This window comes from Dendrobates tinctorius, unplaced genomic scaffold (genome assembly GCF_039654945.1).
Source record: "Dendrobates tinctorius isolate UK_male_01 unplaced genomic scaffold, ASM3965494v1 ptg000026l, whole genome shotgun sequence".
NCBI classification, from domain to species: domain Eukaryota; kingdom Metazoa; phylum Chordata; class Amphibia; order Anura; family Dendrobatidae; genus Dendrobates; species Dendrobates tinctorius.
Window position 1 is genome coordinate 2,823,735 of NW_027361694.1, and position 26,523 is coordinate 2,850,257.

Consider the following 26,523-nt stretch of genomic DNA (forward strand, 5'->3'; position numbering starts at 1 on the left):
ACTAAAGGGTTCATAGAGTGCTGGTGACATCAGTTTATGACCCCCATTAGTAATGCTCACTGTCTATGGCCAGTTATGGTCATTCAATATGTGGTTAGAAACATCTGTTTAATCCATCATATATGTGGCTAGAGATAATTAGACTGAAGGCTCAGCTTCTGCAGTCTGAAAATGACAATAACATTTACCTTATTGCATTTCCTACTATTTTTTTAATTATTATTATTTATGTAATGTAAGTCCGCAAGGACAGGGTCCTCGCGTTACTGTTAACGATATCTATAACTTTGTATGTAAACCCCCTTCGCATGTACAGCAACATGGAATTAATGGTGCTATATAAATAAATAATAATAATAATAATAAATAGTAGGTTGGAGGGTTGCTGCAGCTCCAATGGTGGTGGAGAATGGGGTCATTGCAAGCTGTAAGATTCTTGAAGTGATGAGTTTTCAAGTTCCGTTTGAAGGTTCCAATTATGGGAGACAATCAAACATGTTGGGACACAGATTTCTAAATAATGCTCGGGAAAAGTCTTTGGGGTGATTGGGTGAGGAATGAATGAGAGTGGAGGATAAAAGATAGTTTTGTGAGGACCAGGGACTTTGTGTGGGAAGATATCAGGACATTAGTGCCGATATGTGTGGAGGAGACAGATTATGGATAGCCTTGTAGGTTAGTGTTAGTAGTTTAAGCTATATTCAATGTTGCAATCAAATTTTGAGAAAATAGGAGATTTGCAGAGTGGTGAGGGTAGAGGTGGATTAATGAGGCAGCAGAGTTCTGGATGGACTATAGAGGTGCAAGAGTGTTAGAAGGGAGACATGGAGTAGTCGAGGTGGAAGATGATGAGGACATGCACTAACACTTTAGTAGATTCAGGGTTGAGGGAATGAGGAATTCTGGAAATAATATTTGAGTTGGAGGTGGCAGGAAGTGGTAAAGACTTAGAAGTGTGGTGTAAAAGACAGGGCAGAATCAAAGGTTGCTCCTAGAATTCCAATGCAGTGGAATTCCAATACAGGGGAAAGTGTGATGTTGTTTATAGTGATAAATCGGATAAGAAAGTTAAGTGTGATGAAGGAAAGATGATTAGTTCAGTTTTGTTCAAATTAAGTTTTAGAAAATGTGATGAGAACAATCAGGATAGACACTCTGGGATTCTGGACAGCAGAGAGGTAACATCTCGACCAGAGAGGTAGATTTGAGTGTTATCAGAGCGGAAGCCATGGAACTTTATGAGTTGTTCCAGGGCAACCATATTGATGGAGAGGAGTGGGGGTCCCAGAATAAAGCCTTGAGGGAAACCAACAGAGAGAGGGCAGGATGAAGAAGTAATGTGGGAATGGGAAACACTAACTATGCGGTTAGTGAGATATGAGGAGATCCAGGAGAGAGCAAGGTCCTTGATGCAAAGAGAATATTATGCAATATTATTATAACATCTAATATGATAGCTGGGATTTACTTTTTAGGTTTGGTATTACTTGTCATTTTTGAGGTAAGGACAAAAGTAGACATACTTTTACAGCAGGCAAACCATCACATTTTTCCATTATATGCCATATTTATTTTAGATTAAATTCTAGTTTGGCCCCCAAAATGGCATGTGTTATTCCAGTTTTCCATTGCTGTGAAATGTTTGGTCTTCAGTCCAATATCCGTCAAATAGAACTATTTAGTTCAAACTGTTTAATCAACAACTTCACTTTTTTGTTTGCTAATCTAATTGTATTACAGAAAAATGAAAAACATCAAATTTCAATTTGGTGACCCATATAAGTATGGGTGGAATATAAAAACAACAGAACATAAGTTGAAATGAGCATAAGGAATGAAATGTTAAGTCCCTGAGGCATTTTTGCCAATGACTGTCGATTAGACAATGTGAGCAATATTTTATGTGATATGGTTAAAAAACAACTATGACAAATTAAGATAAAGAAATGTTAAAAAAATTATTAGCTGTTTTATTGCTCCTGGGTCGGCAGTGGCTGCATTCTTAAGTGGCTTAAGTGAGCATATGTTAGGATTGGGATCATCGTCTATTGATTGCCTTTTATTTACATGGCTTTGTAAGATGTTCTGTAGCTTTACATAGTGTAATGCCCCTTTTTACCATTTTATTACTACGAGCTGAATAGGCTTGTATTTGTGTCACATAAGCTCCTTGAAAAGAGTGCATTTCTCAAGCTGAACAATATAAAGACATGATTACGCTGAAGAGTGGGCTACAATATACAGCACTTAACCACTTTGTATTTGGTTATAAATGGCAGTGGTGTTTTTTTTAGGATTTATAGGCTGTAAAATAATGACCATAGGGTTGGGCTGTTTTCAGCTTCTAGTCATTGAAGAACATTTTTATTGCTGAATCAGACGAGTTGTGACCACTTCACAGCCTGAATGTCCCTTGATGTTACTCGTACCCGGGGCAAATCATGGAATGAATTTCAGTGTATACAGTTAATTTACAGCAAAAGCAATTTTCCTTGAGAATAATTATATTAAATGGAATCTGTCACTAGAAAATAGTCTATTGTTCACACCAGACTTTCATTTTAAATGTATTTTTTTTTAATATTGGCACTTTTTTTAATATTACAATCTTTATTTAAAATAAAAAAAAAGTAATCACACTCGTCACCGGGGATTTTTTTATACTTCTTCTACCTGATCTTTCCAGAAATAAACAAGTACATTAACAGCAATAATCCGACTTAGACCCTTTCTTCAGTATTGAAGGGAGATCAGTGACATTACCTATTCTGAATGGTAGATCTTGTGTTATCAGCTGTACATAGAGAAGTTATCTACAAGTCATTGTTATCCTGCCTGTGATGATAATGAGACTAGTGAAAATTATTCCTGAAAGGAAAGGAAGTATTAGCTGTAAAATAACTGCAGTGGCCAGTGCAAAAATTGGAACATTTCTGTTTTGCTTTTTTTTTTCAATGAAGAACCCTCGTAGCATCTCTTCAAACACCCTCCATGCACATAATAGTCCTCTGTGTCTGTGCTGTACATATTCTGGCTGGTGACCGGTTCATGCAGTGTTATCTGCATACCGTATTTAGTATATCATGGCTGGACCATACAGTACAATCACATTTATCATTTACCATTAGTATCTACCCTATTTCCTCATAGATTGTAAGCTTGTGAGCAGGGCCCTCACTCCTCTTGGTATCTGAGTTATACAGTGGGTATGGAAAGTATTCAGACCCCTTTAAATTTTTCTCTCTTTGCTTCATTGCAGCCATTTGGTAAATTCAAAAAAGTTCCTTTTTTTTCTCATTAACGTACACTCTGCACCCCATCTTGACTGAAAAAAAAACTGAAATGTAGAAATGTTGGCAAATTTATTAAAAAGGAAAACCTGAAATATCACATGGTCATAAGTATTCACATCCTTTGCTCAGTATTGAGTACAAGCACCATTTTGAGCAAGTACAGCCATGAGTCTTCTTGGGAATGATGCAACAATTTTTCACATCTGGATTTGGGGATCCTCTCCAGTTCCATCGGGTTGGATGGTGAACATTGGTGAACAGCCATTTTCAGGTCTCTCCAGAGATGCTCAATTGGGTTTAGGTTAGGGCTCTGGCTGGGCCGGTCAAGAATGGTCACAGAGTTGTTCTGCAGCCACTCCATTGTTATTTTAGCTGTGTGTTTAGGGTCATTGTCTTGTTGAAAGGTGAACCTTCGGCCAAGTCTTAGGTCCAGAGCAAAATGGAAGAGGTTTTCATCCAGGATATCTCTGTACTTGGCCACATTCGTGTTTCCTTCAATTGAAACCAGTTTGTCCTGTCCCTGAAGCTGAAAAACACCCCCATAGCATGATGCTTCCACCACCATATTTCACTGTTGGGATTGTATTGGGCAGGTTATGAGCAGTGATTGGTTTTCTCCACACATACCACTTAGAATTATCACCAAAAAGTTCTATCTTCGTCTCATCAGACCAGAGAAACGTATTTCTCATAGTCTGGCAGTCCTTCATGTGTTTTTTTTAGTAAACTCTATGCAGGCTTTCATATGTCTTGCACTGAGGAGATGCTTCCGTTAGGCCACTCTGCCATAAAGACCTGATTGGTGAAGGGCTGCAGTGATATTTGACTTTTTTAAACTGCTGCAGAATATGTTGGTTCTATAAAAATAAAAATTATTATTATTATAAGAGAAAACAATTTTTTTTTTAAATATGCATATTATGAAAAAGCTAACATAAATAGGTCATTTTCTGAAGACACATTATTGTGATGATGCCACATGATTACATTTAGCCAATTTCTTTTATTTTCTATAAATTTTTTAATATACAGCTACTAAAAGTCCCGTTTATTCTAAATAAAGATATCCTGTATAGGATGATGTAAAATACTAAATGAAATGTGCAAATGGAAGAGTAAGGTGTTTGCAAGAACTTTGAATTCAAGTAGTAGCCCATTCTGTCATGTCTGATAAAGACTGGTGTCAGCACCATGCAAATCTGGCCAAACGTTAAAGCCCAAACAGTTTGGATACTTTATGATTTTAGGACTTGAAAAAGACTTATGGATGATGCATAATCTATCATCAATGAGGTATCATCTATGTTTATTAGTGCTGGTTTAAGACATAAGTTTTTATTCAATGCGTGAAAGGTGGTTCTTGATTTTTTTAGTGTGCTGAAGCCTTTTTTAGTCCATTTGTCAGTTTTTACAATCCTTGTTGCATCTTGTTGTATTTTTCACAAGAAAGAAAATATCTTAGCTTCTCCTATACATTAGACAGTACATTAAAGAAAACATTTGCTTTTGATTTGTTTTTTCATGGGGCTATTACCTTGCATTGGCAAGTTTAATCTGCAATGAGGATCAAAGTAGGGCATATTTCGATTGGTCCACACAAAAAAAACCCAGAACATGTGAAAAAGGTCATTTATTGTAATAATTAAATATAACGGATAGCAAACATACCAAACAAGACTGATATGTGAAAGAACCTTTAGGCAACATTTATACTGGCCAATCGTGAATGCTAAAAATGACTGATAATTGGCTACATGTAAGCTATTCAGTGGCTGTGTAGACAGGCTAATGGGACTTACATGCACTAAGAATGATCTGTAATATAATCTTTCAGTGTGTATAGAATATAATTGTTTTCTGCAACCCATGTTCTGTTCATACAAGATAATGTGCTGCCGAGAATGATGGTGGTGATTGGCAGCCTGTGTAGACAGGTTAGTAATTGGAATAAATGCGGAGTAGGTGCAAAGTAGGAGCCAGAGTAAGTAGAAATTAATGGTTCTGCTGCAGAGCATCAAATGAGTATTCCCATAACCAAGATCCTATCCCAATATGTAGTAGGCATAATAATAATAATATTAGCAAATACCTCCAACTAGAAATAAAGTATAGATTTTCTGATTCGCTATGTCTATCTACTTATGTGCAGGCATTGCAGGACATTGGGTATCCATGGTTATGACCACTGATACACTGACAGCTAGTTGCTAGTGGTTGTAACTAGAGTTGAGCAAAACGGGTCGAAAAATTTCAAAAGTCGTCGACTTTTGGCAAAGTCGGGTTTCATGAAACGAAACCCGACCCTAGGATGAGGTCGGCCACGAGGTCGGCGACTTACGCGCCAAAGTCGCGTTTCAAAAGTTTGTTTTGCGCTCTTTTTCAGCCAATCAGGATCCACGGACACTGAGGGCAACGTGATGACATAGGCACGGGTCACCACCATCTTTCAGAAGGGCATGCAAGTGATTGGCTTGCTTTGGGGGGCGTCACAGGGGGTATTAAAGGGCATGCACGCCGACCGCCATGTTACTCATGCTGATCTCAGAATAGGGAGAGCTGCTGCTGATGATGATTTTGTAGGGAGAGCGTTAGGCAGGGAAGAAGACACCAAAAACTGCTTCTGCTGCTAGCGATTTTGCCTGTGCAACACACCAGTCACTGTGTGTGCAGTGCAAGGGGAGGCTATATTGTGGTGTATCAGTGGTGTTGGTTGTTGGGCTGCCTTCTAAGGCTTCCTGACATTCCTGCATTGCTGTTTACCCACTGCTCCGCAAACTGCTTTTTTAAAAGCAATCCCAATTTTTTGTCCTGCTGAGAAGAAAAAAAAACTGCTTCTGCTGCTAGCGATTTTGCCTGTACAACACATCAGTCACTGTGTGTTCAGTGCAAGGGGAGGCTATATAGTGGTGTATAAGTGGTGTTGGTTGTTGGGCTGCCTTCTAAGGCTTCCTGACATTCCTGCATTGCTGTTTACCCACTGCTCCGCAAACTGCTTTTTTAAAAGCAATCCCAATTTTTTGTCCTGCTGAGGTACTGAGCGTGCATTTTTTCACACCATACAGTGTTGTACGCTCCTCACACAGTACCGTGTAACGGCTGTTATCACAGCCACAGTGAAGCTATCAGTGTGTCACTCTGTGAGAATAAAACGAGGACATGTTCCGTCCTTACAGACCTGCACTCTAGGGAGATTCCTATTCTGCCCAATTCTACATACACCTTGTAGTTTGTGATACACTAGCCAATTTCTGCCTGTGACATAGCGCTGTGATATTCATTGGGCCTCACACAATCCAAAAGTGTCCAGTGTCCACAAGTGTGTGCAGAAATTCAAAATCTCCCTTATCCTCTAGTCACTTTGGTCACAGCTGTGCCATCGAGCCTGTCACATAGCGCTCAGATATCAGTGGGCCTCACACAATCCAAAAGTGTCCAGTGTCCACAAGTGTGTGCAGAAATTCAAAATCTCCCTTATCCTCTAGTCACTTTGGTCACAGCTGTGCCATCGAGCCTGTCACATAGCGCTCAGATATTCATTGGGCCTCACACAATCCAAAAGTGTCCAGTGTCCACAAGTGTGTGCAGAAATTCAAAATCTCCCTTATCCTCTAGTCACTTTGGTCACAGCTGTGCCATCGAGCCTGTCACATAGCGCTCAGATATTCATTGGGCCTCACACAATCCAAAAGTGTCCAGTGTCCACAAGTGTGTGCAGAAATTCAAAATCGCCCTTATCCTCTAGTCACTTTGGTCACAGCTGTGCCATCGAGCCTGTCACATAGCGCTCAGATATTCATTGGGCCTCACACAATCCAAAAGTGTCCAGTGTCCACAAGTTTGTGCAGAAATTCAAAATCTCCCTTATCCTCTAGTCACTTTGGTCACAGCTGTGTCATCGAGCCTGTCACATAGCGCTCAGATATTCATTGGGCCTCACACAATCCAAAAGTGTCCAGTGTCCACAAGTGTGTGCAGAAATTCAAAATCTCCCTTATCCTCTCGTCACTTTTGTCACAGCTGTGCCATCGAGCCTGTCACATAGCGCTCAGATATTCATTGGGCCTCACACAATCCAAAAGTGTCCAGTGTCCACAAGTGTGTGCAGAAATTCAAAATCTCCCTTATCCTCTAGTCACTTTGGTCACAGCTGTGCCATCGAGCCTGTCACATAGCGCTCAGATATTCATTGGGCCTCACACAATCCAAAAGTGTCCAGTGTCCACAAGTGTGTGCAGAAATTCAAAATCTCCCTTATCCTCTAGTCACTTTGGTCACAGCTGTGCCATCGAGCCTGTCACATAGCGCTCAGATATTCATTGGGCCTCACACAATCCAAAAGTGTCCAGTGTCCACAAGTGTGTGGAGAAATTCAAAATCTCCCTTATCCTCTAGTCACTTTGGTCACAGCTGTGCCATCGAGCCTGTCACATAGCGCTCAGATATTCATTGGGCCTCACACAATCCAAAAGTGTCCAGTGTCCACAAGTGTGTGCAGAAATTCAAAATCTCCCTTATCCTCTAGTCACTTTGGTCACAGCTGGGCCATCGAGCCTGTCACATAGCGCTCAGATATTCATTGGGCCTCACACAATCCAAAAGTGTCCAGTGTCCACAAGTGTGTGCAGAAATTCAAAATCTCCCTTATCCTCTAGTCACTTTGGTCACAGCTGTGCCATCGAGACAGTCACATAGCGCTCAGATATCAGTGGGCCTCACACAATCCAAAAGTGTCCAGTGTCCACAAGTGTCTGCAGAAATTCAAAATCTCCCTTATCCTCTCGTCACTTTTGTCACAGCTGTGCCATCGAGCCTGTCACATAGCACTCAGATATTCATTGGGCCTCACACAATCCAAAAGTGTCCAGTGTCCACAAGTGTCTGCTGAAATTCAAAATCTCACTTATCCTCTAGTCACTTTGGTCACAGGCACAGCTGTGCCATTGAGCCTGTCACATAGCGCTCAGATATCAGTGGGCCTCACACAATCCAAAAGTGTCCAGTGTCCACAAGTGTGTGCAGAAATTCAAAATCTCCCTTATCCTCTAGTCACTTTGGTCACAGCTGTGCCATCGAGCCTGTCACATAGCGCTCAGATATTCATTGGGCCTCACACAATCCAAAAGTGTCCAGTGTCCACAAGTGTGTGCAGAAATTCAAAATCTCCCTTATCCTCTAGTCACTTTGGTCACAGCTGTGCCATCGAGCCTGTCACATAGAGCTCAGATATTCATTGGGCCTCACACAATCCAAAAGTGTCCAGTGTCCACAAGTGTGTGCAGAAATTCAAAATCTCCCTTATCCTCTAGTCACTTTGGTCACAGCTGTGCCATCGAGCCTGTCACATAGCGCTCAGATATTCATTGGGCCTCACACAATCCAAAAGTGTCCAGTGTCCACAAGTGTCTGCTGAAATTCAAAATCTCACTTATCTTCTAGTCACTTTGGTCACAGCTGTGCATCGAGGCTGTCACATAGCGCTCAGATATTCATTGGGCCTCACACAATCCAAAAGTGTCCAGTGTCCACAAGTGTCTGCTGAAATTCAAAATCTCACTTATCTTCTAGTCACTTTGGTCACAGCTGTGCATCGAGGCTGTCACATAGCGCTCAGATATTCATTGGGCCTCACACAATCCAAAAGTGTCCAGTGTCCACAAGTGTGTGCAGAAATTTAAAATCTCCCTTATCCTCTCGTCACTTTTGTCACAGCTGTGCCATCGAGCCTGTCACATAGCGCTCAGATATTCATTGGGCCTCACACAATCCAAAAGTGTCCAGTGTCCACAAGTGTGTGCAGAAATTCAAAATCTCCCTTATCCTCTAGTCACTTTGGTCACAGCTGTGCCATCGAGCCTGTCACATAGCGCTCAGATATTCATTGGGCCTCACACAATCCAAAAGTGTCCAGTGTCCACAAGTGTCTGCTGAAATTCAAAATCTCACTTATCTTCTAGTCACTTTGGTCACAGCTGTGCATCGAGCCTGTCACATAGCGCTCAGATATTCATTGGGCCTCACACAATCCAAAAGTGTCCAGTGTCCACAAGTGTGTGCAGAAATTTAAAATCTCCCTTATCCTCTCGTCACTTTTGTCACAGCTGTGCCATCGAGCCTGTCACATAGCGCTCAGATATTCATTGGGCCTCACACAATCCAAAAGTGTCCAGTGTCCACAAGTGTGTGCAGAAATTCAAAATCTCCCTTATCCTCTAGTCACTTTGGTCACAGCTGTGCCATCGAGCCTGTCACATAGCGCTCAGATATTCATTGGGCCTCACACAATCCAAAAGTGTCCAGTGTCCACAAGTGTGTGCAGAAATTCAAAATCTCCCTTATCCTCTAATCACTTTGGTCACAGCTGGGCCATCGAGCCTGTCACATAGCGCTCAGATATTCATTGGGCCTCACACAATCCAAAAGTGTCCAGTGTCCACAAGTGTGTGCAGAAATTCAAAATCTCCCTTATCCTCTAGTCACTTTGGTCACAGCTGTGCCATCGAGCCTGTCACATAGCGCTCAGATATTCATTGGGCCTCACACAATCCAAAAGTGTCCAGTGTCCACAAGTGTGTGCAGAAATTCAAAATCTCCCTTATCCTCTAATCACTTTGGTCACAGCTGGGCCATCGAGCCTGTCACATAGCGCTCAGATATTCATTGGGCCTCACACAATCCAAAAGTGTCCAGTGTCCACAAGTGTCTGCTGAAATTCAAAATCTCACTTATCCTCTAGTCACTTTGGTCACAGCTGTGCCATCGAGCCTGTCACATAGAGCTCAGATATTCATTGGGCCTCACACAATCCAAAAGTGTCCAGTGTCCACAAGTGTGTGCAGAAATTTAAAATCTCCCTTATCCTCTCGTCACTTTTGTCACAGCTGTGCCATCGAGCCTGTCACATAGCGCTCAGATATTCATTGGGCCTCACACAATCCAAAAGTGTCCAGTGTCCACAAGTGTGTGCAGAAATTCAAAATCTCCCTTATCCTCTAGTCACTTTGGTCACAGCTGGGCCATCGAGCCTGTCACATAGCGCTCAGATATTCATTGGGCCTCACACAATCCAAAAGTGTCCAGTGTCCACAAGTGTGTGCAGAAATTCAAAATCTCCCTTATCCTCTAGTCACTTTGGTCACAGCTGTGCCATCGAGACAGTCACATAGCGCTCAGATATCAGTGGGCCTCACACAATCCAAAAGTGTCCAGTGTCCACAAGTGTCTGCAGAAATTCAAAATCTCCCTTATCCTCTCGTCACTTTTGTCACAGCTGTGCCATCGAGCCTGTCACATAGCACTCAGATATTCATTGGGCCTCACACAATCCAAAAGTGTCCAGTGTCCACAAGTGTCTGCTGAAATTCAAAATCTCACTTATCCTCTAGTCACTTTGGTCACAGGCACAGCTGTGCCATCGAGCCTGTCACATAGCGCTCAGATATCAGTGGGCCTCACACAATCCAAAAGTGTCCAGTGTCCACAAGTGTGTGCAGAAATTCAAAATCTCCCTTATCCTCTAGTCACTTTGGTCACAGCTGTGCCATCGAGCCTGTCACATAGCGCTCAGATATTCATTGGGCCTCACACAATCCAAAAGTGTCCAGTGTCCACAAGTGTGTGCAGAAATTCAAAATCTCCCTTATCCTCTAGTCACTTTGGTCACAGCTGTGCCATCGAGCCAGTCACATAGCGCTCAGATATTCATTGGGCCTCACACAATCCAAAAGTGTCCAGTGTCCACAAGTGTGTGCAGAAATTCAAAATCTCCCTTATCCTCTAGTCACTTTGGTCACAGCTGTGCCATCGAGCCTGTCACATAGCGCTCAGATATTCATTGGGCCTCACACAATCCAAAAGTGTCCAGTGTCCACAAGTGTGTGCAGAAATTCAAAATCTCCCTTATCCTCTAGTCACTTTGGTCACAGCTGTGCCATCGAGCCTGTCACATAGTGCTCAGATATTCATTGGGTCTCACACAATCCAAAAGTGTCCAGTGTCCACAAGTGTCTGCTGAAATTCAAAATCTCACTTATCCTCTAGTCACTTTGGTCACAGCTGTGCCATCGAGCCTGTCACATAGCGCTCAGATATTCATTGGGCCTCACACAATCCAAAAGTGTCCAGTGTCCACAAGTGTGTGCAGAAATTCAAAATCTCCCTTTCCTCTAGTCACTTTGGTCACAGCTGTGCCATCGAGCCTGTCACATAGCGCTCAGATATTCATTGGGCCTCACACAATCCAAAAGTGTCCAGTGTCCACAAGTGTGTGCAGAAATTCAAAATCTCCCTTATCCTCTAGTCACTTTGGTCACAGCTGTGCCATCGAGCCTGTCACATAGCGCTCAGATATTCATTGGGCCTCACACAATCCAAAAGTGTCCAGTGTCCACAAGTGTGTGCAGAAATTCAAAATCTCCCTTATCCTCTAGTCACTTTGGTCACAGCTGTGCCATCGAGCCTGTCACATAGCGCTCAGATATTCATTGGGCCTCACACAATCCAAAAGTGTCCAGTGTCCACAAGTGTGTGCAGAAATTCAAAATCTCCCTTATCCTCTCGTCACTTTGGTCACAGCTGTGCCATCGAGCCTGTCACATAGCGCTCAGATATCAGTGGGCCTCACACAATCCAAAAGTGTCCAGTGTCCACAAGTGTCTGCAGAAATTCAAAATCTCCCTTATCCTCTCGTCACTTTTGTCACAGCTGTGCCATCGAGCCTGTCACATAGCGCTCAGATGTTCATTGGGCCTCACACAATCCAAAAGTGTCCAGTGTCCACAAGTGTCTGCTTAAATTCAAAATCTCACTTATCCTCTAGTCACTTTGGTCACAGGCACAGCTGTGCCATCGAGCCTGTCACATAGCGCTCAGATATCAGTGGGCCTGACACAATCCAAAAGTGTCCAGTGTCCACAAGTGTGTGCAGAAATTCAAAATCTCCCTTATCCTCTAGTCACTTTGGTCACAGCTGTGCCATCGAGCCTGTCACATAGCGCTCAGATATTCATTGGGCCTCACACAATTAAAAAGTGTCCAGTGTCCAGAAGTGTGTGCAGAAATTCAAAATCTCCCTTATCCTCTAGTCACTTTGGTCACAGCTGTGCCATCGAGCCTGTCACATAGCGCTCAGATATTCATTGGGCCTCACACAATCCAAAAGTGTCCAGTGTCCACAAGTGTGTGCAGAAATTCAAAATCTCCCTTATCCTCTAGTCACTTTGGTCACAGCTGTGCCATCGAGCCTGTCACATAGCGCTCAGATATTCATTGGGCCTCACACAATCCAAAAGTGTCCAGTGTCCACAAGTGTGTGCAGAAATTCAAAATCTCCCTTATCCTCTAGTCACGTTGGTCACAGCTGTGCCATCGAGCCTGTCACATAGCGCTCAGATATTCATTGGGCCTCACACAATCCAAAAGTGTCCAGTGTCCACAAGTGTCTGCTGAAATTCAAAATCTCACTTATCCTCTAGTCACTTTGGTCACAGCTGTGCCATCGAGCCTGTCACATAGTGCTCAGATATTCATTGGGCATCACACAATCCAAAAGTGTCCAGTGTCCACAAGTGTCTGCTGAAATTCAAAATCTCACTTATCCTCTAGTCACTTTGGTCACAGCTGTGCCATCGAGCCTGTCACATAGCGCTCAGATATTCATTGGGCCTCACACAATCCAAAAGTGTCCAGTGTCCACAAGTGTGTGCAGAAATTCAAAATCTCCCTTATCCTCTCGTCACTTTTGTCACAGCTGTGCCATCGAGCCTGTCACATAGCGCTCAGATATTCATTGGGCCTCACACAATCCAAAAGTGTCCAGTGTCCACAAGTGTGTGCAGAAATTCAAAATCTCCCTTATCCTCTAGTCACTTTGGTCACAGCTGTGCCATTGAGCCTGTCACATAGCGCTCAGATATTCATTGGGCCTCACACAATCCAAAAGTGTCCAGTGTCCACAAGTGTGTGCAGAAATTCAAAATCTCCCTTATCCTCTAGTCACGTTGGTCACAGCTGTGCCATCGAGCCTGTGACATAGCGCTCAGATATCAGTGGGCCTCACACAATCCAAAAGTGTCCAGTGTCCACAAGTGTGTGCAGAAATTCAAAATCTCCCTTATCCTCTCGTCACTTTTGTCACAGCTGTGCCATCGAGCCTGTCACATAGCGCTCAGATATTCATTGGGCCTCACACAATCCAAAAGTGTCCAGTGTCCACAAGTGTCTGCTGAAATTCAAAATCTCACTTATCCTCTAGTCACTTTGGTCACAGACACAGCTGTGCCATCGAGCCTGTCACATAGCGCTCAGATATCAGTGGGCCTGACACAATCCAAAAGTGTCCAGTGTCCACAAGTGTGTGCAGAAATTCAAAATCTCCCTTATCCTCTAGTCACTTTGGTCACAGCTGTGCCATCGAGCCTGTCACATAGCGCTCAGATATTCATTGGGCCTCACACAATCCAAAAGTGTCCAGTGTCCACAAGTGTCTGCAGAAATTCAAAATCTCCCCTGTCCTATAGACACCTTGTACCTTGTTTTACATTACTATATAGTTTGTTGGATTTTGTCTACATTTCTACCAAAAATGAGGAAGGCTGGTGGAAGAGGCTGTGGAATTGGGCAGGGGTTGGCAGCTGGTAATGATGGTGTTGGTGGTGGATCTGATGGTAGTGGCAAGAGCAAAATAGGACCGAATGCAGGAGGTGTTGAGCCTGCGTCATCGTCTGGCTACATAAGGCCTCGAACGCTTAGTTTTCTAGGAGTTGGCAAACCGCTTTTAAAGCCAGAGCATCAGGAAAAAGTTTTGTCTTACATTGCTGAATCAGCCTCCAGCTCTATCGCCTCCTCTTCTTCAGTTGTAAAAAGTAAAAGCACTGAGTCGTCATTGGAGGCTCATGTTCATGAACCACACCTTTCCTTGTGTCCTTCACCCCAACCAAGATTGAAGGATGACGCAGGCCATACTACTGATTACTCCATGGAGCTGTTTTCACATACCATGCCTGGATTATCAAGTGAAATGGTGAATTACCCAGGCCAAGATGAATCTGACATGGAGTGCACTGATGCACAGCCGCTGATGGATGATTCTGCTGGTACTTTCACTCAGAGCACTACATTGTCCTCGCAGTGTACAGAGCCAGATTCTGACCCTGATGAGACTCAGGTGCCCCTTCCCGCACACTATACCACCATACACAGTGACACAGAGGAAGGTGCACATGCAATAGAAGAGGAGGTGATGGATGACCCAGTTGTTGACCCAGATTGGCATCCATTGGGGGAAGAGGGTGCTGCTTCCAATAGCTCAGATGAGGAGCATCCACAGCAGACATCGACATCGCAACAGCTGTTATCTGGCAGGCCCGGAGCACTCCAAATACAGGTTCCAAACATCAAAAGATTTGCTGGACAGCTTGTCCAGAGGGTCAAAAGATCACAGTGTGCTAGGCCGCAAAATGTCTGCCAAAGTAGGAAGAGTGCAGTGTGGCACTTTTTTGAACAAAATCCTCATGATCAGGCCAAGGTTATCTGTAAGAAGTGCGCAAAGACCTTTAGCCGAGGGAAAAATCTGAAAAATTTGAATACCAGTTGCATGCTTAGACATTTAACCAGCATGCACTTGCAAGCATGGACACAACACCAAACCTCAAGTGCCACATGTGCAACTGATCACAACGAAGGTAGTCAGCAATGCTACATTGTTTCCCCCACTGTAAGCCCACCGGTTAGCACAGCAGCAAATGTTGAGGTGTCGTTGCAAGGCCACAGCAGTCAGGGAATCCCACTGTTATATCAACGAAAGACTGATTCTAGGCCATCAGAAAGAACAACAACTCCATCACCATCATCAACCCTCTCTCAGTCCGCCCTGTCCACCGCTACTTCCACCATATGCAGCTCTCAAGTCCAGCTCACCCTCCCAGACACTATGAGTAGGTCAAGAAAGTACTCAGTCTCTCATCCGCGTACACTGGGTTTGAACGCCCACATTGCCAAACTAATCTCGTTTGAGATGATGCCCTTTCGTTTGGTGGAAAGCGCAGCTTTCCGCGAACTCATGGCCTATGCAGTACCACGCTATGACCTACTCAGTCAACACTTCTTCTCTCGCAAAGCCATCCCAGCCCTCCACCATCATGTGAAAGACCGCATTGTCCATGCACTCAAGCAGTCAGTGAGCGGAAAGGTGCACCTCACAACTGATGCATGGTCCAGTCGGCATGGCCAGGGCCGTTACGAGTCCATCACTGCGCACTGGGTTAATGTGGTGGATGCAGGGTCCACAGGGGACAGCGGTGGTGGGACAGTGCTGCCTAGCCCACGGTATAGGAAACAGTTGGCTGTAGGCGTTCGACCCTCCTCCTCCTCCTCCAGAAGCGAAAGCTCGTCCACAGAGCGCAGTCGTACGAGCACTCCATCTGCAGCTGCCACTGTTGCACACGAGGTGTCCCCCTATCGAGCAGCTAGTGGAAAGCGTCAGCAGGCAGTGTTGCAGATGATGTGTTTGGGCGACAGACACACCGCCGAGGTGCTGGCCGAGTACTTTCAGCGACAAACTGAGTCATGGCTGGGCAGTGTACATCTTGAGGCAGGCAAGGTAGTTAGTGATAACGGGCGTAATTTTGTGGCAGCCATAGCCCTTTCAAAACTCAGCCACATACCTTGCTTGGCTCACACCTTGAACCTGGTGGTGCACTGCTTCCTCAAAAATTATCCGGAGTTAACAGCCCTGCTCCAGAAGGTGCGAAGACTGTGCGCGCACATCCGCCGGTCGCCTGTACACTCTGTTCGTATGCAGAAGCTGCAGCGATTGCTCCACCTTCCCAACCACCGCCTCATTATCGACATTGCAACAAGGTGGAACTCCACCCTGCACATGGTGGAGCGGCTGTGCGAGCAGAGGCAGGCCATAATGCATTTGTGGGAGGATACACGGCCAGGCACTTTGAGAGCAGACATGGAGTTGACCGGTGTGCAGTGGTCGAAGCTGAAAGACCTCTGTAAAGTCCTTCAGTGTTTTGAGGAATGCACACGGCTGGTAAGTGCAGATGACGCCATCCTAAGCATGAGCATCCCACTTATGCGTCTGCTCATGCAAACTTTGATGCACCTTAAGGAGCAGGCTTCTGCGGCCAATGTTGATGAGGAGGAAGAGGAGGAGGGAATCCTTGATGACATTCAGCCATTGTCTGCTCAGGGACCTCTCCTGGACGAGGTGGAGGAAGAAGAGGAGGAGGAGGAGGATGATGGGGATGATTACTTAGGGGAGGAGGATACATCTCGTGGGGCAAGTGAAAATGTTGGCGTGGCAAGGTCTGGTACAGGGTTTGTGCGTGACTGGAGGGATGTGGATTTGCCAGAAAGTGCTCCTCCAACCAGCACTCGCAGTGCATCATTGACACCGGGAACATTGGCCCACATGTCAGATTATGCCTTGCAGATCCTAAAAAGGGACCCCCGCATTGCCAAAATGATGAACGATGACGACTACTGGTTGGCCAGCATCCTAGATCCACGCTATAAAGGCAAATTACAAAACATCATGCCACAGGAGAACCTTGACCTAATATTGGCTAATAAACAAGCAACTCTGGTAAATCGGTTGCTTGAGGCATTCCCAGCACACAGCAGCAGTGATGGTTCTCACACGAGCCGTACGGGCCGGGGGCAGCTTGGCAGAGGTGTTCGTGGTGCACACAGCAGAAGTGGCGTTGGAGACAGGGGTTTCATGACAATGTTGTGGACTGATTTTTCAAGTACCGCTCACACAACTGGTAATACTGCATCGATGGAAAGTGACAGGAGACAGCAGTTGTCAACTATGGTTACAAACTACTTTTCCTCCCATATCGATGTTCTCCCACACAGGTCATTCCCCTTTGACTATTGGGCCGCTAAACTGGACACCTGGCCTGAATTGGCCCAATATGCCTTACAGGAGCTCGCTTGCCCAGCTGCAAGTGTGCTATCGGAAAGAGTCTTCAGTGCAGCTGGATCAATCCTGACAGAAAAAAGGACCCGTCTGTCAACCCAAAATGTGGATGATCTAACCTTCATTAAAATGAACCACCCATGGGTTTCCAAGGATTTTGTCCCACCTTCCCCTGATGACACATAGGGTGACAGAAAAATGGCTTGCTTTGGTCCACCTCTTCCTGGGACTTGACCTATTTCACCTTTTGCATCAGCTGAATGTCCAACATCAACATATGCCACTTTCTAAAACTCCCTAACTGTGCTGCGTCCCCCCCCATGGCCGAGGTCACCACCTAGCGCACGACACCGTGCGAGTGCCGTTGCCCTGGACAGGTGGGTAGGCCGACTCTTGGGCGCGGGCACTGGCACAGGGTCCTTCATAGTGCAATCAAGTGTCTCTGACGGTGGTGGTGCACACCCGCCGTCAGACACACCGCCGTACTATGAGGGGCCCAGTGCCAGTACCGACGCCCACGAGTGGGCCCCCCTTGCTTGGCCAGGGCCCCAGCATTTGCAATCTTTACCTCTCCCTGCTCCTCCGCTGTGTAGTCTGAGCCGTCAAATCCATACTGTGCCTGACACCGTCTGAGCCTGCCTCCTGATGTATAGACATATATTTTGAATGTGTACGCTATCCATACATGTTATCCGGGGATACGGTACCCTTTCTAACCTTTGTGCAATCACGTGCAATCCATACTGGGCCTAACACCGTCTGAGCCTGCCTCCTGATGTATAGACATATATTTTGAATGTGTACGCTATCCATACATGTTATCTGGGGATACGGTACCCTTTCTAACCTTTGTGCAATCACGTGCAATCCATACTGGGCCTAACACCGTCTGAGCCTGCCTCCTGATGTATAGACATATATTTTGAATGTGTACGCTATCCATACATGTTATCTGGGGATACGGTACCCTTTCTAACCTTTGTGCAATCACGTGCAATCCATACTGGGCCTAACACCGTCTGAGCCTGCCTCCTGATGTATAGACATATATTTTGAATGTGTACGCTATCCATACATGTTATCTGGGGATACGGTACCCTTTCTAACCTTTGTGCAATCACGTGCAATCCATACTGGGCCTAACACCGTCTGAGCCTGCCTCCTGATGTATAGACACATATTTTGAATGTGTACGCTATCCATACATGTTATCTGGGGATACGGTACCCTTTCTAACCTTTGTGCAATCACGTTCAATCCATACTGGGCCTAACACCGTCTGAGCCTGCCTCCTGATGTATAGACATATATTTTGAATGTGTACGCTATCCATACATGTTATCTGGGGATACAGTACCCTTTCTAACCTTTGTGCAATCACGTGCAATCCATACTGGGCCTAACACCGTCTGAGCCTGCCTCCTGATGTATAGACATATATTTTGAATGTGTACGCTATCCATACATGTTATCTGGGGATACGGTACCCTTTCTAACCTTTGTGCAATCACGTGCAATCCATCCTGGGCCTAACACCGTCTGAGCCTGCCTCCTGATGTATAGACATATATTTTGAATGTGTACGCTATCCATACATGTTATCCGGGGAAACGGTACCCTTTCTAACCTTTGTGCAATCACGTGCAATCCATACTGGGCCTAACACCGTCTGAGCCTGCCTCCTGATGTATAGACATATATTTTGAATGTGTACGCTATCCATACATGTTATCTGGGGATACGGTACCCTTTCTAACCTTTGTGCAATCACGTGCAATCCATACTGGGCCTAACACCGTCTGAGCCTGCCTCCTGATGTATAGACATATATTTTGAATGTGTACGCTATCCATACATGTTATCTGGGGATACGGTACCCTTTCTCACCTTTGTGCAATCACGTGTAATCCATACTGGGCGTGAGAACGGCTGGCGAGCTGTTAAGCAAGCTACAGCACCTGTGGTTTGCACACGTAAGTTTTTCATTTTTTCAGGAATGACGGTTAGGCCTAATTCCGGAACTGCGGTTGACCTGCACTTACTGGGAAATCATTGTTCGCGGGTAATAATTGTAATCAGTGATCCCCATCACTAACGTTGTTCAGCGGGTTATCTGCACCTGTAAGCGACAAACGCTGGCCTTTTCAGTGTAGCGCACATGCAGCCACGGACATGTAAGGGCATGACACACCAGTTATTGGCCAATCTCATGTGCCAGAGCCTCACGTGTCCCTCTAGTAAGCCGTACTCGGACCGCGGGGCATGACGGAGTCTCGTTCATTAACGGAATTAAGCTTGCAATGTGTACATCTGTTCTGTAGCTGGCATGGTTGAGGTTTCCCAGGTGGAGTCGAATTTAACCGTAGGCTCCACTCCTGGTGGTGCCCTTCTGGACATTCCTTTAAGGTTCAGCTTTGCAACCATACTGCCCACGTAAAACAAACACTTTGCCTTCATGAACACTGTTTGGAGGGTCATGACTCGTGGGAATAACGCCGCCCAATCAGTTATCCTGCTAGAGAGATCGTTCGTTGCTCCCAAGCATGACATCACACTCCCTAGGAAGAAGGTAATGCCACTGTGGCGACCGTACTCCTGGGGGCGACACAAGTGCACTGATGCCCAGTCACTGCTCGATGAATCTGCTGGTACATTGACCCAGACCACTACATTCCCCTCGCACGCTACACGACCTGAATCTGACCCTGATGAAACTCAGGTTACCCTTCCCATATACAGTTCCATCTTACAAGGTGACAAAGAGGAAGCTGCAGATGAAAGTGCAGGTCCGGCCCACCCGCCATCAGACACACCACTGTACTATCAGGGGCCCTGTGCCAGTGCCGTCGCCAACGAGTGGGCCCCCCCTGCTTGCTCAGGATCACAGCACTTGCAAAGTTGAAATACTGTGCAGTGAGATGGAAGATGGGGACGACGAGGAGTCCAGACAAGTACAGGGATTCCCTAGCGAGGAGACTTATTTGATTGTTTTCAATGTTGGGACAGCAATTTTTGGGGAGCACTATACTCTGGAGAATGATAGATGGGGCCCACCATACACTGGAACATTCCAAAGGTGGACATCAGACACTGGAGCAGCATTTACAGGGCCCATTATACACTAGAGCATTAGAAATGGGGCCCATTATGTTTGGAGCATTATTTGGGCCCATAAGACAGTGGAGCTTCATCCATGGGGACCAACATATACTGTAGCATTATGTGGAGCTCATCATATACTGTTTCAAACATTATATGGGACCAATGATTCTGTATGGAGAAATAGATGGGCCTCGTCATGAGATGTAAAAAGTGAAGTATTTTTCATTGTACTATACCACTATTTCTCTGCCGTATCGGAGCATGATGAGTTGTGGTATGTGTTAAAGGGGCGCTCTTTCGCCCAGGGCACATGAAAACCTGCAGCCAGCCCTCCCCCCCCACAACTTTAGCCAAATAACCCCCATTTTTCAGTGCGTAACTTGTATTATGAAGTTAATTAAGGTTGACAAGCTTAACCCCTTCACTACCAAGGGTGGTTTGCACGTTAACTCCCGGGCCAATTTTTACAATTCTGACCACTGTACCTTTATGAGGTCATAACTCTGGAACGCTTTCATGGATCCCGGTGATTCTGACATTGTTTTCTCGTGACATATTGTACTTCATGTTAGTGGTAAAATTGCATTCAAATAACTTGCGTTTATTTGTGAAAAAAAACGGAAATTTGGCGAAAATTTTGAAAATTTCGCAATTTTCCAACTTTGAATTTTTATGCCCTTAAATTACAGCGATACGACACACAATAAACTTAATACATAACATTTCCCACATGTTTACTTTACATCAGCACAATTTTGGAACCAAAATTTTTTTTTTTAGGAAGTTATAAGGGTTAAAAATTGACCAGCGATTTCTCATTTTTGCAACACCATTTTATTTTTAGGGACCACTTCACATTTGAAGCCACTTTGAGGAGTCTATATGATAGAAAATACCCAAAAGTGACACCATTCTAAAAACTGCACCCCTTAAGGTGCTTAAAACCACATTCAAAAAGTTTATTTACCCTTTAGGTGCGTCACAGGAATTTTTTGAATATTAAAAAAAAAATGAACATTTAACTTTTTTTCACAAAAAAAATACTTCAGGTTCAATTTTCTTTATTTTACCAAGGGTAACAGGAGAAATTGGACTGCAAAAGTTATTGTGCAATTTGTCCTGAGTACGCTGATACCTGATATGTGGGGGGGAACCACTGTTTCGGTGCATGGCAGACCTCAGTAGGGAAGGAGCGCCGTTTGACTTTTTCAATGCAAAATTGGCTGGAATTCAGATCGGACGCCATGTCGCGTTTGGAGAGCCCCTGATGTACCTAAACAGTGGAAACCCCCAAGTCACCCCATTTTGGAAACTAGACCCCCCAAGGAACTTATCTCGATATGTGGTGAGAACTTTGAACCCACAAGGGCTTCACAGACGTTTATAACGTACAGCGGTACAATTAAAAAATCATATTTTTTCCACAAAAATGATCTTTTCACCCCCAATTTTTATTTTTCCAAGGGTAACAGGACCCTAAAAGTTATTGTGCAATTTGTCCTGAGTACGCTGATACCCCATATGTGGGTGTAAATGACTATTTGGGCGCATAGCAGAGCTCGGAAGGGAAGCAGCGCCATTTGACGTTTTTGGCTAGAATTGAGATCGGACACCATGTCGCGATTGGAAAACCCCTGATGTACCAAAACAGTGGAAACCCCCCACAAATGACACCATTTTGGAATCTAGACCCCCCAAGGAACTTATCTAGATGTGTGGTGAGAACTTTGAACCCCCAAGGGCTTCACAGAAGTTTATAACGTACAGCAGTACAATTAAAAAATCATATTTTTTCCACAAAAATGATCTTTTCACCCTCAATTCTTATTTTTCCAAAAGTAACAGGACCCTAAAAGATATTGTGCAATTTATCCTGAGTACGCTGATACCCCATATATGGGTGTAAACCACTATTTGGGCGCATGGCAGAGCTCGGAAGGGAAGCAGCGCCATTTGACGTTTTTGGCTGGAATTGAGATCGGACACCATGTCGCGTTAGGAAAGCCCCTGATGTACCAAAACAATAGAAACCCCCCACAAATGACACCATTTTGGAAACTAGACCCCCCAAGGAACTTATCTAGATGTGTGGTGAGCACTTTGAACCCCCAGTGCTTCACTGAAGTTTATAACGTCCGGGCGTGAAAATAAAAAAATCGTATTTTTTCCACAAACATGATCTTTTAGTCCCCATTTTTTTATTTTCCCAAGGGTAACAGGAGAAATTGGACCCCAAAAGTTGTTGTCCAATTTGTCCTGAGTACGCTGATACCTCATATGTGAGAGAAAACTACTGTATGGGCACACGTCGGGGCTCGGAAGGGAAGTAGTGACGTTTTGGAATGCAGACTTTGATGGATTGGTCTGCGGGTGTCATATGCGTTTGGAGAGCCCCTGATGTACCTAAACAGTGGAAACCCCCCACAAGTGACCCCATTTTGGAAACTAGACCCCCTAATGAACTTATCTAGATGTGTGGTGAGCACTTTGAACCCCCCAGTGCTTCACAGAAGTTTATAACGCCCGGGCGTGAAAATAAAAATGTTGTATTTTTTCAACAAACATCATCTTTTAGGACCCATTTTTTTTATTTTCCCAAGGGTAACAGGAGAAATTGGACCCCAAAAGTTGTTGTCCAATTTGTCCTGAGTACACTGATACCTCATATGTGGGAGAAAACTACTGTATGGGCACACGTCGGGGCTCGGAAGGGAAGTAGTGACGTTTTGGAATGCAGACTTTGATGGACATTGTATGCGGGTGTCATGTGCGTTTGGAGAGCCCCTGATGTACCTAAACTATTGAAACTCCCCACAAGTGACCCCATTTTGGAAACTAGACCCCCCACGGAGCTTATCTAGATGTGTGGAGAGCACTTTGAACCCCCAAGTGCTTCACAGAAGTTTATAACGCCTGGGCGTGAAAATAAAAAAAAACATTTTTTTCCGCAAAATTATATTTTTGCCCCCAATTTTTTATTTTCCTAAGGGTAACAGGAGAAATTGGACCCCAAAAGTTGTTTTGTAATTTGTCCTGAGTAGGCTGATACCCTACATGTGGGGGTAAAACACTGTTTGGGCACATGGCAGAGCTTGGAAGGGAAGGAGCACCATTTGACTTTTTCAACACAGAATTGGCTGGAATTGAGATCAGACGCCATGTTGCCTTTGGAGAGCACCTCATGTGCCCAAACAGTGGAAACCCCCAATTATAACTCCAACCCTAACCTCAACACACCCCTAACCCTAATCTGAGCCCTAGCCCTAACCCTAGCCCTAACCCTAACCCTAGCCCTAACCCTAGCCCTAACCCTAACCCTAGCCCTAGCCCTAACCCTAGCCCTAACCCTAACCCTAGCCCTAACCCTAACCCTACCCTAACCCTAACCCTAGCGGGAAAATGGAAATAAATACATTTTCTTTTAGTTTTATTATTTTTCCCTAACTAAGGGGGTGATAACGGGGGGTTTGATTTACGATTTATGGCGGTTTTTATGTTTGGCGGCTGTCGCACGCTAAAAGACGCTTTTTATTGGAAAAATAGCTTTTGCATCACCACATATTGTGAGCTATAATTTTTCTGTATTTTGACCCACCGAGTCATGTGAGGTCTTATTTTTTGTGGGACGAGTTGACGTTTTTATTGGTACCATTTTCGGGCACGTGACATTTTTTGATCGCTTTTTATTCTGATTTTTGGGACGCAGAATGAACAAAAACCAGCGTTTCATGAATTTCTTTTGGGGGGTGCGTTTACACCGTTCCGCGTGCGGTAAAATTGATAATGCGTTTTTATTCTTCGGGTCAGTACGGTTACAGCAATACCTCATTTAGGTCGTTTTATTATGTTTTGTCGGTTTTTTGCAATGAAAACAATTTTATATAAAAAATAATTATTTTTGTATCGCTTTATTCTGCGAGCTATAACTTTTTTATTTTTTTGCAGATGATGCTGTATGGTGGCTCGTTTTTTGCGGGACAAGATGACGTTTTCAGCGGTACCATGCATATTTATATTTGTCTTTTTGATCGCGCGTTATTGCACTTTTTGTTCGGTGGTATGATAATAAATCATTATTTTTTGCTTCGTTTTTTATTTTTATTTTTTAAGGGGTTCACTAAAGGGGTTAACTAATGGGACAGTTTTATAGGGCAGGTCATTACGGACGCGGCGATACCAAATATGTGTACTTTTATTGTTTTTGTTTTTTTTTATTTTGAAAAAATGGATTTATTGGGGAATATTTTTATTTCTTTTTTACTAATTTATTTAGCGATTTTTTTTAAATTATTTTTAACATTTTTTTTTTTTTTACTTTATTACCTTGTCCCAGGTGGGACATCACTGTCCTGTGACAGATCGCTGATCTGTCACATCACAGATCACTGTGACAGATCAGCGATCTGTCACAGGCACTGCTGCAGACTGCGCTTTGCAGGCAGTGAGGAAGTCAGCTCCCTGCAGGCCCCCGTCGCCATCTTGGATCCGGGGGCCTGTAGGGAAAGAGCCCCCCGCAGCAGCGCTGCACATTGCGCTGCCTTGGGGGGCTCAGGGAAGCACGGAGGGAGCCCCCTCCCTGCCGATGCTTCCCTTTAACCCCCGGTACTCCGCGATCGCGTTTGATCGCGGTGTGCAAGGGGTTAACGTGTTGGGGGCGGTCCGTGACTGCCCCTGACACATTGTGCCGGGTGTCAGCTATGATAATTAGCTGACACTCGGCCGCGATCAGCGGCGCTCACCACGTGGGCGCCGCTGATCGCGATGACGTAATATTCCGTCCATGGTAATTAGGTCCATGGTCACATGGACGGAATATTACGTCAATTGTAGGTAAGGGGTTAAGTAAGAAGAATTGATGCTTTTGGCATTCAAATGGGCACTGTAGGTGTGTTTCCTGTCCTCCTCTCACTGCCGACTTTTATTCCCCATTGACTTACATTGGGTTTCGTGTTTCGGGACGACCCCGACTTTTCCCTATAATCGCACGATCTTGCTCGACCCGACTTTTGGAAAAGTCGGGTTTCACGAAACGAAACTCGACCCTAAAAAACCAAAAGTCGCTCAACTCTAGTTGTAACCATGGATACCATGGCATAGCGAATTAGATAAACTATATTACATTTCTAATTGGGGGTATTTGCTAATATTATTTTTATTATTATTACACCTACTACATGTTGGAATAGGATCTTGTAGATGGGAATACCCCTTAAAGTACGTTGTGAAAAAAGAGGAATTGTGTCGGTTGTTGATGCTGAGATTCAGATACAGCAAAACATGCACAGCTTACAGGAAAATTCAATTCATGGCAAAGTTATCCCTACCCCAGATCATAAAAAATGTAAAATGTCAAAAATAAATAAATTACATTAGTACTGACACACTGCTCCCATCCACACACCATCCACACTATCCCCACAGCTCTCAATTCCGTTCTCGGTGTCTCTTCTTTTCCCCTTTCTCTTCCAAGCACATTCACTCCAGACCAGGACTTCAGGCACAAATAGGCCTTTGACATCCCTGCGCACCAGGCCGATACTTGGCCAAAGTGCATAGTAACCTTGTGACAGCACGATATGCGGCCTTTAGAGCACAGCAAACAAGATTTTCAGAGGTCTGGTCATGCTGAAAGCCCTGACCTAGAGTGAAGATGCTGAATAGACAAGGTATAAGGAAAGGAAGCAGTGTGGAGGACTGGATAGCAGGTGAGTACTATTATTTTTTTGGGAACCATTTGCCTGGACTTCTATGGTAAATCAAAATTACATCCGTATCTGGCCACTATTTTGTTGTATTTTCATGTAGTGAGTTATAAAAAAAAAATCTATATTCTGGAGAACACAAATGTTAATAAAATTCCTGGGGAAGTTAATTCCACTCGAATACATTATCTCATCTAGTAAAAGTACACCCTGAGAGATGCGAATACTGGGACACCTCTGAATAAAGTATACCACTAATGAATTCTTCAGGCCTCTTTTGCCCACAGCACTAGACAATATAATAACGAGCTACTGAGGCCCAGCTGGCACATATTTGAAAAGTTCTGAGATGACGTAGAGCATGGTAAGACCACTTTAGAGGGTAAAAAATGCTAAAAGGTCAACGTACCATGCATTTGTATGACCGAATAACTGTGACTGTCTGTGCACGTGCAGTATACAGTTGTGGCCAAAAGTATTGACACCCCTGCAATTC